This window comes from Euphorbia lathyris, chromosome 1 (assembly GCF_963576675.1).
Source record: "Euphorbia lathyris chromosome 1, ddEupLath1.1, whole genome shotgun sequence".
In the NCBI taxonomy this organism is placed as follows: domain Eukaryota; kingdom Viridiplantae; phylum Streptophyta; class Magnoliopsida; order Malpighiales; family Euphorbiaceae; genus Euphorbia; species Euphorbia lathyris.
In genome coordinates this window covers 90446473-90459807 of record NC_088910.1, presented here as the reverse complement: position 1 = coordinate 90459807, position 13335 = coordinate 90446473, and positions in this window count along the sequence as shown.

The following is a 13335-nucleotide window of genomic DNA, read 5'->3' as shown; positions in this document are numbered from 1 at the left end:
TTGTACTGTGTGTTTATCAGTTGATTAACTGACATTGATACAGCTGAAATGGATAATGTTTGCAGATCACATTGGACTCTCACTATCGTTGACATTGAGAAGAAAAAATCATATTGGTTAGATCCATTGAAAAGGAGATTGCCAAATTCCACAGAATGGACGGATGTTGTGAGCAAGTAAGTTACCAAATGCCTCTAATGTGTACGCCATTCAAATAGTTACTCACATAAGCTATCATGTTGTTACGCTTGTTGCAGTGCGATGAAGTTCTATTATGCTCAGAAAGACCCAAAGAAGGTGACGAAGACCAAGCTGAAGATGACACCGCTTCTAGTGAGTTTTACAGTTACACAAGCAAGTGTATATTATCTTTTTTGGGGTCTAACCATTATATTTCGTGCCACATGGGATACCTGAGCAACAAGATGATAAAACATGTGGTTTTTGGATAATGCTGTATATGCGGGAGATCGTCATGGATAAGGAATTAAACTTTGTTGCAAAGGTACCATAATTCATTACCATAATATTATGTTCAGATATATGCAGTTGTTATAAGTGATATAGAGCAAATTCCTAATAGTAAAGCATTTATGTTTTGTAGTGGATAAACAAGTGTGGATTGACTTACAGCCATTCGGATTTGGATCATCTCCGCACGGAATGGGCAGATCATGTGCTTTACTTGAAGTGATTGTGTATGTAATCCTGTTTTCGTACAATATGATAATCAGTTTGTGGTACACTGTTGTTGTGCATATTTTGGGTCTTTTTTGTTGTACAATGATATCCCACTGGTTCTGTGTATATATTGTGCACAACTGGTGTACATGTTATGTAAATAATGGATAGTTAAGTTATATATATGAAGTTCATAGCATGGTTGTAATTGGAGTATTAGTATCATGTAATTTCAATTGCAGTATGTACAGGTGCATTAAAGGGTTACAGGTTATGCGACACAGTTGGGATAAAAAATATGGCGTCTAATGCATTAATGAATGAGCGCAAAATTAAAAAAAATTGTCATATTATGACGCGTGACACGATACCAGGTTAATGAAATACTGTCATGACTAAAACGCTAAGATGACATTAATAAAAAATAGGATTGTCGTCTTACAATTAACGTAGTAAAATTTCATTGACTTTTATGACATTTGATTAAATGAAAATGTCATGTGAAATCCACACACAAGACAAAAAAATTAAAGGCAACGTCAACTGAAACATCTTTGAACGACAGCAACAAAGACGAAAACTATCGTCGTAACTTATCTACAATGACACAAACAATAATAAAAAAATATCGTATGATAAGAAAAAGGTCTATGGTTTTACATACTACAATGACGGTTTATATAAAAAGCTGTCATTAGAAATTATCCAATACTACGGTTTTGACAAAGTCGAACGTCGTTGTAACATGGAAAAGATGACAGACGCTTAGGAAGCGCGTGTCGTCTGTCACGTCGAAAGATGACAGAACTCGACCGTCGTCTGATGCCTTATCAGACGGCAGCGAGCCCTGTAACAGATTTATATCGTGCGGGACGACGGTTTTGAACCGTCATCTGAAGAGGGTTTTGGCGTAGTGTAATGATCGCAATAAAGAAATACACTCAAAAATCACACTGCATAAATATGAAAATTGAACCAACGAATTATTGATTGTTTGAATTACTAAAAGACAATCTGATCTCACCTTCACATCCTTATAATTACGATTCTTTAGCCATGAAAGTACCTCACAGATTGTGAATGCTTCCGCTATAATAGGTTCGTATAGACCGTCAAGTGGACCGCGTGAGGCGAATGTATAGTAACCATCTACGTTTCTGATAAGAAAACCAAAAGAGCAATAACCCTCTTTGGTGAAAACACCAGCATCCACGTCGCAGGCAAGAATACCTTCTGCTGGCCTTCTCCAACTCGTGTCAGGTTGTAGACCAACAGAGTTCCCCGTAATCTGACTGACATGGGTAGCCTCTTAACTTTCACGTTCTTGCGTGCTACTCCAATGATACGATCAGCCCTTTTCGAGTTGCCATTCAATATGACTTGATTCTGATTCTGATTCCGTCAAAGTGACCATAAAATACTAGCAGTTTCAGTCATATTCGAGCCACCAATCCCTTCTAGGTATGAGATTAACCATTCAATACACGAACCAATCTGCTCCATTCTTCTATGCCCGAAAACTTCAACCATGTATGTTTAGCAACTTCACATAACAAGAAAGCGTGATTTTTATCTTCCCCAAAAAGTTTGCAAATCGGACAAAAGTTGGCTAGTGAATTATGCCTTTATTAAAGATTGGACATCATAGGTAAACACCGAGATAATAACCTCCAAAGAAAGTTTTTCATCTTTGGTGCAACCCATAACTCCCATAGCTTCTGCCACTTAATTAGACTCGAAGGCATGGTAGGAGTAAATGTTGCCATTGACATGTGGTAACCACTACGAACAATATAGTTACCATTTCTCTCCATTCGCCAAATCCACCCATCCTTTTGAGACATTTCCCGTCATGGAATAGAACCGATAAGACACTGATCCCGCTGAGAAAAAATTAGAATTCAGAATAACAGTATTCCAGCGCTCATCTATAGACAACAAGGATTGAACCGTACTGTCGCCTATTGTCAGATCCGATATACTATCAAGAAAAGGATTTCTTTCATCGAGTAACCATGGATCGTGCCAGATATCCGTTTCCACCCTATGTACGAAGGGTTATATCCCACTTTTACTGATAGAAACTGAGAGGTTGGAAAATATCTTGCCTTGAGGATTCGAGCCACTAATGATTGTGGTTGTTGGATTATTCGCTAACCCTGCTTAGCGAGGAGCGCAAGATTGAATTCCCTTAGATCCCGAAAGCCCATGACACCATGAGCTTTTTCCGTAGAAAGCTACTTCCAATTAATCTAGAAGATGCCCATCTAGTGCTACTTGGATTTTTCCACCAGATCCGACTAAGCATGATGGTGACCTTTGTATAGAATTTTTCATGCATAATAAAAACACTCATGATAAAGGTAGGGATAGATTGCAATACCGCTTTGATGAGGATTTCCTTCCAGTTAGTGATACATTGTCTGATTCTATCCTTAAGGTACCCAAAAGTGTGCATCTTGCTTCTCCCCACCTCAATTGGGGCACCAAGGTAAAGCCCATGCTTATTAACTTCCTTTATGCGCAGGACTCCTAACACTTGATTCCGGTTAAATTCAGTAGTATGTTTGCTAAATAGGACTGTCGATTTCTGAAAATTCACTTACTTCCCTGAGGCCATCTCATAAAATCTCAAGCAAGTTTGAATTGTCAATGCCTCTGAACAATTATCCCTGAAGAACATCATACTGTCATCAGCAAAGAAGAGGTGCATTACTCGTGGGGCAGCTCGTGCAATATGACAACCATGAATTCTCCCAAAATTCTCCTATATAGATAGAAGGATTGACAGACTTTCAGCACAGATAAGGAAAAGAAAAGTGGACAGTGGATCCCCTGGATGGTATGATAGGTCCAATTTCCATGCCTCCATGTGCAGGGGCGGAACCAGGGGGGTTGGGGGGCTCAAGCCCCGACAGGCCGCCGGAGAATTGAGAAAAAAATAATTTTATTTGAGATGGTTAAGTACCCTTACTTCTATTTGAGAGGTCTATGTTCAACTCCCTTCAACCTCATTTTCTTTTAAAATGTTTTTATTTATTTTAATTTTATTTTTCAATAATTATAAAAACATGTTACCATTATTAATTAATTTAAATGGACTCTTTATTTTTATTTTGATAACACTTTTGAATTCATTTTTAATGTCTTTACCATTAAAAAAATAAAAAATATTTAATTTTCTATTAGTTCAATGCTAGTTTTTTAAAAAAATGATAATATTTTTACAGTTTTAATGCGTTGGAGGCTAAAAAATTTTTGACGTTTTGAATTTTTTTTACTGATATGTTTGAACCTCGGATCATCCGGGGTCCTGGTTCCGCCACTGTCCATGTGTAATAGTGTATTTTACCGAAGTCACACCCATCATACAACCATTCAACCCATTTATATACTAACTTAGTTTCTCTTATATACCCAAGTGAAATATGTAGTGGCTTGATAAGGATATTTTATTCCTTTTCTTTCAATTTTACAATTTTAGGAAATCATGTATAATTTATGGTTATTTAGTTACATTCTAATATATTAGAATTTTATTTTATTTTCTTTTATTTTTTTTGTCATTTTAGAAAGTTATCAATTATTTAGGGTTAACAAAGAATTCGTGTCTTGTTATTAATATTTTAGGTTGGAGTTCACATTTTAATTTCCTTTGTTTGTTTCAGCATCTCATGATTGCAAATTAATTATTTTAGAGTTGAAATTAAAAATGAACATGCATAGCATAGTCCACAATGTACAATTGAATACATGAATAATGGCAAAACATAACATATCATTTAAGCAAAAAATGTTAGTAATTAATAAAGACATAGTGTGGAAAACATGACATTAAAGAAATTTGAAAAATGTGGAGTGGAAATATTGTTGGCAGAGAGATAATAAAAAATCCATGAAGTGGGGACATCCACATATATAATCATTTAAGACAAAGAAAATTAAGATGATTGGATGGTAGTACCCTACCTTTTTCACTATAATTTTCTGATAAAATTCCAAACTTATTTAATACTTCTCAGTCTCAGTTTTTTCCAGCCAAAATGAAATCATTTCAATCTTAATTTTCTTTTTAATTATAACCTTCATATTCTAAACATACATTTTTGCTAATGAGGATCCACACGTTATCATCAAATCAAATAAGCACTATCTAAATACCTCCCACTAAATTTAAATTATATAATTTCAATTTGTTTTTATTATTTTCTACAAGAAATATAATAAATTGATTTGAGATGATATTAATTAATTGTTACTTAAAAAATATATTATTATTATTTTACTAACAGTTTGTTTGGGGGAGGGTTAATAAAGTAAAATTTAATGATGAAATTATTATTATGTTTAGGAATAAGGGTTTGTAAGGGTAAAAGTTAATAAGATTTTATCAGATTCTAATTCTTAACACTCATCAACACCTCCCTAAAGCCTAGAGCTATATATTTTCAATTAAACATAATGATAATTAGACTAATGTGTATATATGGTTAATTAAAAAATTAGACTAGTGTGTATCATTTTCCTCATGATTAGCAATACTAATTAATATCTTTTAAAAACAAACTTCAGTAATTACTTAGTTATATAATAATGAGGTATTTAAGTGTATTGTTATTTACATTTGCTTGACAATGTATTTACTTATTATTCTGTGGAATAAAGAATATATACATGATATTATTTGAAAGTAATAAATTTTGATTTAATTGTTAATTACTAAAAAAGTAAATCTATTTTATTAAATTGAAAAGATATCTGATAATAAAACCTAGGATAGGAGTGGAGTACACATAGTAATCCTCAATGGGAATAAAGTAATCCTATACTGATGTAGGGAAAGAAAAGCATTCCTATTGAGCAACAGAAGAAAGAACAGCAAAGAATTAAACCCAACCCACCCACCAAGACTAAAGCAGGAGCAGAATTATAACACCAACAACTGCATTAATGGCATTAACTTTTCTACAGTAAATAAAAACAAATATATATATTTTTATATATTATTTTTATAATAAATAAAGTAAAAAAGAAAAAACAAATAATTAATTATGATGAAAACCTAAACTGATCTCATTTACATCTTGAACCAAGCATCAAGCAAGGAAAATTGAAAGAAAATAGACAAACATTTTCTTGAAAGTATGAAAATTGAAGAAGCTATATGTTGTTGCTTCTAACATTACAGTAACAGTAGAATTTAATTGAAACTTATCTGTTGTGGAGAGGGTTTGGACCAGTGTACACTTTTCTCTTTTCTGCACCAAAAACTTCATCTTGATTTGACCTTTTAGAGTTGGGAGAATGAGAATGAGAATGAGACCCAATTACTTGATTAGCATATTTGAATCTGCTGAGCTTTGCATAGCCAACAGCAAAACATGGAGTTTGTAATTCTGATATTGTCAAGACAATAAGAAGAAGAAGAAGAAGAGAATAGCAAGGCATCTTGTTTTTTCTTCTTGGATTTGAATCCCAATTCATGGCATAGAATACAATAAACCTGGTTTTGTCTATCTTTCAGGAATAGAGTTTCGGGGTTTGGGGGTTTTGGGGGTTTTCCTTTCTTTTTGTGGTTATGTTATGATATGATATGGAGAAACCTTTTTGGGTGTTTGTTGAGAAAGAAAGAAGGCTTTTCAGCCAAGCCTAGGAATTTGAAGAAGAGGCAAGTCAACACATGGGATGGGAGAGAGTCAAAAGCTTAGGATTTGTTGCTTTTCTTTGCAAGAAAAGAAAAGAAGATGCATTTAAATTTTTTTTTTTTTTTTATAGGCGTTTTAATTTCTTATTTTTCATAGGGTTAATTTCAAATAACATATGCATATGCATGTAGTTTTACGTTTTTTCATATCGGTACTTATGGTTTTTTTATGTTATAAAACAAGCCATGTGATTGACATCGTTAGCTATTTTGGATTGACTTTAATAAATTTGACTATAACAACCTTAAAATGAAAATCTTTAAGAATTAAATAATTTTTTATGCAATTTTAATTTTTCAACTTTTCAGCTTTAAAGTTATTTGGAGGTTGTTTTTTTAGAAGGAAGAGAGATAATATTTAGAGAGAGAAAATTACAAATATGATAGCTTTGAAAAATAAAAAAAGTGGTTCAATAGTAAATATGATACTAAACAACTTTAATTTTTGAGAATTTTCATTTTGAGGTTGTTATCAGCTAAATTTGGCAAATTCAATCCAAAATGGCTAACGACGCCTACCACATGGTTTGTTTTGTAAAAAAAAAAAAACCACAGACACCGATCTGTAGAAATGTTAAACCATTGGGGTTTTATTTGAAATTAGACCTTCTTCATATGTGCTTTTGTATTAATAATGCATTTTTATAATCTTTTTCAAAATTTACTCTTATTTGGAGCAGGCCGAGAGATGGGGTTGTGAAGTTGAATTCAGATGGCTCCTGCCTTATCAATGGTAAGATTGCTGCCGGAGGTGTTCTTAGAGATGCGGGGGGCGCCTGGCTTTCTAGGTTCACCCAGAATCTGGGGTTGGGCTCTTCCTTTTCTGCAGAGCTTTGAGGTATTCTCTCTGGTATCAAGCTTGCTAAAAGCCTGGGTGTGAAGAGGCTCTCTGTGGAATCTGATAACATGGAAGCCATCAAAATGATTTCTGATAATCATGCTATTTGTCTTAATAGTCGCAACCTTATCAAAGCCATTAAAATGCTTTGCTCTTCTTTTGATCTCTTAAAATTCAGTCACATTTTCAGAGAGCAGAATCGAGTTGCGGATCGCTTGGCTGCGGCGGGCCATGAGGGGATGTTAGGTGTTACTACCCTTTCCGAGCCCCCTATCTTTCTATCTTCTCTTCTTTTAGAGGATAAGATTGGGGTTAGCTTTCCTAGGCTAATCCCAAGATAGTTGTTCTTTGTTTGTTTGTTTTCCTTTCCTATTTCTATCAAAAAAAAAAGAAGTTTAAAAATTAATGCAAATAATTCTAATTAAGCCACCATGATTAAAAAGAAAGATAAATTTTACATTGAAAGTAGAGTTCTAAAAGAAAATTACTAAGGATAAATTAGTTATTTTAATAGTTTAATTAATATTTTATTGGTCTTGATGTAAAATTTAAAAAATATTTATTTCAGACTAGATGGAGTACCATTTTATGGAAGATAATTTGCTGATGAAAAATAATGTATTCTAGTGACATTAAATAACTAATTGATTAGAATATGGTAGGATAACTGGATTCCGGGTTTGAACTGCAAAAAGCCGCTAATGTCAAAGATCAACTCGAAACCAGAATTCGTAATCGAACTAATTGATCAGGATACGAGCGAATGGAATTTGGGGAAGCTAGACCAAACATTGACACAATCAGATTTGGAGGAAATCAAGCGTATACGTTTGAACCCCTGGCGGCCTATGGATGCGATTTACTGGAGTCTAGAGAGAACTGGTGTATTCTCAGTACGAAGTGCATATTGTTGAAACACATTTCCACATGATTTTGATTTGATAAAATTATTTAAGATAATCCCATGATTAAACAATTAAATTTAAGTGCTTTGATTTAATTGTACTAATGTGTTTGTTCAATGTTGAGTAAGTTAAATAATAAGAACATGAATTGAACATCTATGAAAGAAAAGCCAAAATTCAGGAGACGCAAATCACACAGCAGAAGCTGAGTAAGAATGTAACTCAGCTTTAAGAAAAGAAATGTCTTCTTTAGAAGAGCTTGAAGGCGAAGCCGCGATATCCAGCTGAGTGATCGTTAGGTCAGCTTTGATAGTGATCAGTGTTGAAGACAAAATCTGTCGTATTCTAAGAAAAATTCATAAGATTCAAAAATTTGTCGGAAGGACCTTTTCGAGAAGCATGGACCATCTGATATTTACTAGAAGAAAAACCTGGTGCAAGAAGACGAATCTGGCAAACCTGGCTCCTGGCGAAAACAGAAGACAAGATTGGCCTGCAGCACTGAGTGCTGACCAAGTGGTGACGAATTAAGACCGTTTTCCCACAACGGCTATGTCGGAATTCAAATCATTGGCGCCTCAAAGATCACTATAAAAAGGCCAATTCATCACTTGGATCACAGACATATACAACAACACATAAGACAGACAAGCAAATCTTGATCAAGTCATTTCACTTGCAAAATCCAAAATAGAAGCTGTCTAAAAAGAAAAAGCAAGCTCTTACACCAACTCCTATCTTTGTGTAAAAGTCTAGAGTGATTTTATTCATCTAAAGTGTTCTTCACTAAGTGAGAACAAAATCTTGTATCATCTGTAAAAGGTTAGAGAAGTTGAGTACTCGGTTATAGTACTCAGTGGTAGAGAGAGGCTGAGTACTCGGTTATAGTGCTCAGTGGTAGTGATAGGATTGAGTAATAGAGGATGGTACTCTTGCATACTTAGTTGCTATTTTAAAAGGTTTATGCTCTACCTTTAAAGAGCTCGGTAGAGGATTGAAAAAGCTCGGAAGGATTCCGGGGACTGGACGTAGGCGGAGAGGCCGAACCAGGATAAGTCTGCTGAGTAACTTCTAACCCTTTCTATTGATATATATATATGTATGTGTTGCTTGCTTAACATTGCTCAGTAGAATAATCTGTACACACTGAAGTTGAGTAATCTGAGTGCTGAGTTAGAAACCGACTTAAGTGTTGCTTCCCAACTCACAACTGAAACAGCTCTAGTTAGTAAATTAACTAAAGCTGTCTCAAAACATATTCAACGGTGCTGACCTAAAAACTGAGTAAAAGTATTAAAATTAAAATTAGTCAGCCTTTAAAGTGAAAAAGTTTAATTAGTTTCTAACCCCCCCCCCCTTGGAGCTAATACTAACACGTTACACGGGACCAATACATATTATTTGGCAGAGGAAAGGAGAAAAATGTTGGAGGACAACCAAGAACAATCTAGCGGACCGTGTCTGCGATTTCAAGAATTATGGCGACTGCAACTACCCTCAAAAGTACTTCATTTTCTATGGAAACTCCTTCGAGGAATCCTACCAAGCTTGGCTGAAATTGCGAGGTATGGGGTGGCTATCGCTGAAAACTGCCAAGTATGTAACTATCACACTGAGACTTTACTTCACATTTTTGTGGAATGTCAGGCGGCGAAGACGATATGGAAGAAAGCGGACCTGCCGATCCGGTTGGATAAGCTCCCAGCAAATCGTATTGGAAGCTGGTTAAAACTATGCCTTGATAAAATTTCTCCAACTGATACAAGGAAGGCGGTTCTCATAATGTGGATGACTTGGTATAGACGCAACAAATTTATACACGAGAAAAAATGGATGGAAGCCGAGAGGATCATTTCAAAAGCCATGAACTATTTGCATGAGATTGACGAAACAGCAGCCATGAGACCCTCCAACCATCCACAAGCGCAGCCTCCGGAGCGGTCAAACCAAGCCCCTACAAAAGTATGGTATCCTCCCCCGAACGGCGTGGTAAAAATCAATTGCGACGCTAATTTCGGGGATAATGGCCATGCATGTAGGGCATGTCTGATCGCGAGGAACTCGCTTGGAGAAATAATGGCTAGTGTAGGTATCCCAATTGGCTACTGTGTTACGCCAGAGGAGGCAGAACTACAAGCGGTACTGGCAAGGATCATGTTGGGACGAGACTATTGCTTCAACGACATCATAATTGAAACAGATTCACAAACAGTAGCACATGTATTGCAATCAGTGAGTATCACGGACTCTTCCTTGCGCTTCCAATATGAAGACGCCATTGCACGGGCCTCGTGCTTTGGCAGCGTTTCTTTTCAATTTGTGTACCGGGAGGGTAATAGGGTAGCGCATGCTCTCGCGATATGGGCAAGGGATACAAATATTCCACTTGTTCTTATTGAGGAATGTCCGACTCTAATATTTCAATTAGTTTGTAATGATGTGAGCGCAAATATCTAGTATATTCTTTTATTCTTTCAAAAAAAAAACTAATTGATTGATGCAATGTATTAATCGAGGAGTATTATAATTTTTTTTTTCAAAGGGAATGGATTCATTAGACGCGATAAATTTTATTGTTGTTGTAGACTCTATGTTAGAAATAATAATAAAAGTTATTTTTGAATTTTAACTATTAACTTAAATTTTTAATTTAACTGGTTGTTGGACACTGTTTAGAGATAATATATACTCTAATTCTCCACTAAATTTGTATTGTATTAAAGCCTTTTCTAGTCTTTTAGTAAATATCTTGAACCCTAGTGGTTGATGTAAAGGGGTCGTCGTGCCCTGTGGTTCTGCTACTATTAAAAGGTTCTACTTTAGTTTATTTTTATCATCTAATGTTTATCGTTGCCGTTTCTTCAAATCTTTGGTTATTTGTCATGTCAAATTCACACTTGCAATATATGGCGACATGTGGAATGGAAACAAAAATTATAATAGGTTTTGTCTATTTTTATTATTCTTTATCTGGACATGCTTGTTAATGTATCTATAAACACTATAGTCGAGGTCCCAATGACAAAAACCTTATATCAATCACTACAAATGTCTAAGATAGCATTTGGGGGAAGAAAAGTTCTAAAAGTCTAGAGGTCGATCAACCTTTTTTATCAGGATTTAATCGAGTCCCGAGGATCTATGACATGTGTAATACTCAGGATTAGCGTTCCAATGTGGCGTAATGAGCAAGTTTGTTTCTTTAAAATTCAGGATAGTCTCAAGCCCTCACAAGGGTGTTAATTGTTTTTAGAAATGAAGTTTATCTCAAAAGTCATTATAAAGTCATATAATGTCTTCTTACGAGTCTAATGTAGCTGAATGGGCCCAAAGCAGAGTCCCAATTTCGGAAATACGATCCTTAGAAGTCAATGGGCTACAAGTAGCCCATTTTGAGTTGTCCTCTGGCCCTAGGACCGTATATACACAATCCCGGTTACCTAGAGAACTGTTTATGTGTAGTCTCATAGAAGGGCCAATCAGGGTTGATCTAGTAAGTCCAATCTCAGGCTCGATTGGGACCGCATATACAATGTTACAGAAGCTCGATCTGAGGCTCGATCAGGACCGTGTATACATGGTCCCGTGGACTAAGTAGGGGAGCCAATCGGGACCGTGTATACACAGTCTTACCGGATATAAAGTTATATTTTTCGAATTTTGGCTCCCTTATCCAAACCGAGTTAAGTTTATGAGCCTTCTTACTGATTTGGGGTGCCTTTTCACCCAAAATCTAACCTATTTTCCCTTATTAACTCTTGAGTGGGAATAAGATGTTAAGTGTTTTAAATTAAGAAAAAAGTGGTTTTAATTAAGAAAAAGTCGCATCTCAAAATGACATCATGTATTTATTGATAATATTATTAAGTTAATATTATTGATAAACAAAAATTAATTTTGGAACCGAGATTCAGAAAAGAAAAAGGACCTTGTTGGAATAGTCTAATTGTTCTAACTTATTCAGGTCACTCATGTCTGATAATTCCACCTAAAAACCCTATTTTTATTAATGTGTAAACATAATTTGCTATATTTTATTATTTTATTTCGTATTGTATCCTACTCGACCTACGTGGTTTTTAGTGTACTATGTGCCTCTTTTGAGTTGCAAGCTCAGATTCCTCTAATTACATTAGTTGTTCCGTGTATGCTGTGTTTTTCTTTTGAACTTAATCAAGTACAATAATGTTTATATTGCCACTTCCATTGAGAAACTCTCTCTCTAAAAAAGTTTCATATTTGGATACAAATACCTTTTTATACATTGTATTATAGAAATAATATCCAATTGTTTCCTTTGATATCATACAAACACACATTTATTAGACCTTGAATCTAATTTGGCTAACACATGCTTATTCACACAAGCAAGACAACCCCAAGTTCTCATATGGGAGAATATAGACTTCTTTCTTTTGAATAATTTTAAAGGACTAGATATTACAGATTTAAACGGAACATGATTAATTAACGGTAATATATGACACTTTCTAGAGAATATTCCCAAAAGGATTTGGGTTGTGTTGCAAGCCTGTCATTAAACGTACCATATCTAGTAAAGTATGGTTTCTCCTTTCTGATACATTGTTATGTTATGGTTTGTATGATAGAGTCCATTGTGAGATAATCTAGTTCTCTTTTAGCTCTCTACCAATATCATATCATAGTATTTTGCTACTCTTATTGGTTTGTCTCTACTTCATTCTTATATTCTTTAAACTTTTCAAAAGCTTTAATTTATATTTTGTCAAATATATGTGACCATATCTGGAATGATCATCGGTGGAAGTAATAAAGTAGCTATAACCCCCTGTAGAAACAAACATTGCTTCACATCCATCACTATGTATTAGTCCTAAAACTTATGTTTCATGTGCACATGTTCCTTTAAAAGGACTCATTTTTCCTTTCAATCAAGACTCACATCCATCTAGTAATTCATCATCAAAAGATTCTAAGTAACCATTTGTATAGAATTTAGATATGTAGTTCTCATTTATGTGACCTAAACGACAGTACTGTTTCTTGGTCTTTTGGTATCCACGGTATAATTAGAGTTTTTATTTTCTAGAACATAAATATCATTATTTGCAATTCTAGAAAAGTAGTGAATTTTATCTTTATCAACTGAACAATGATTGTTCTTTATTGAAATTGAAAAACCATCAATATCCAACAATTAGTTGAAATGATATTCTTAGACATGT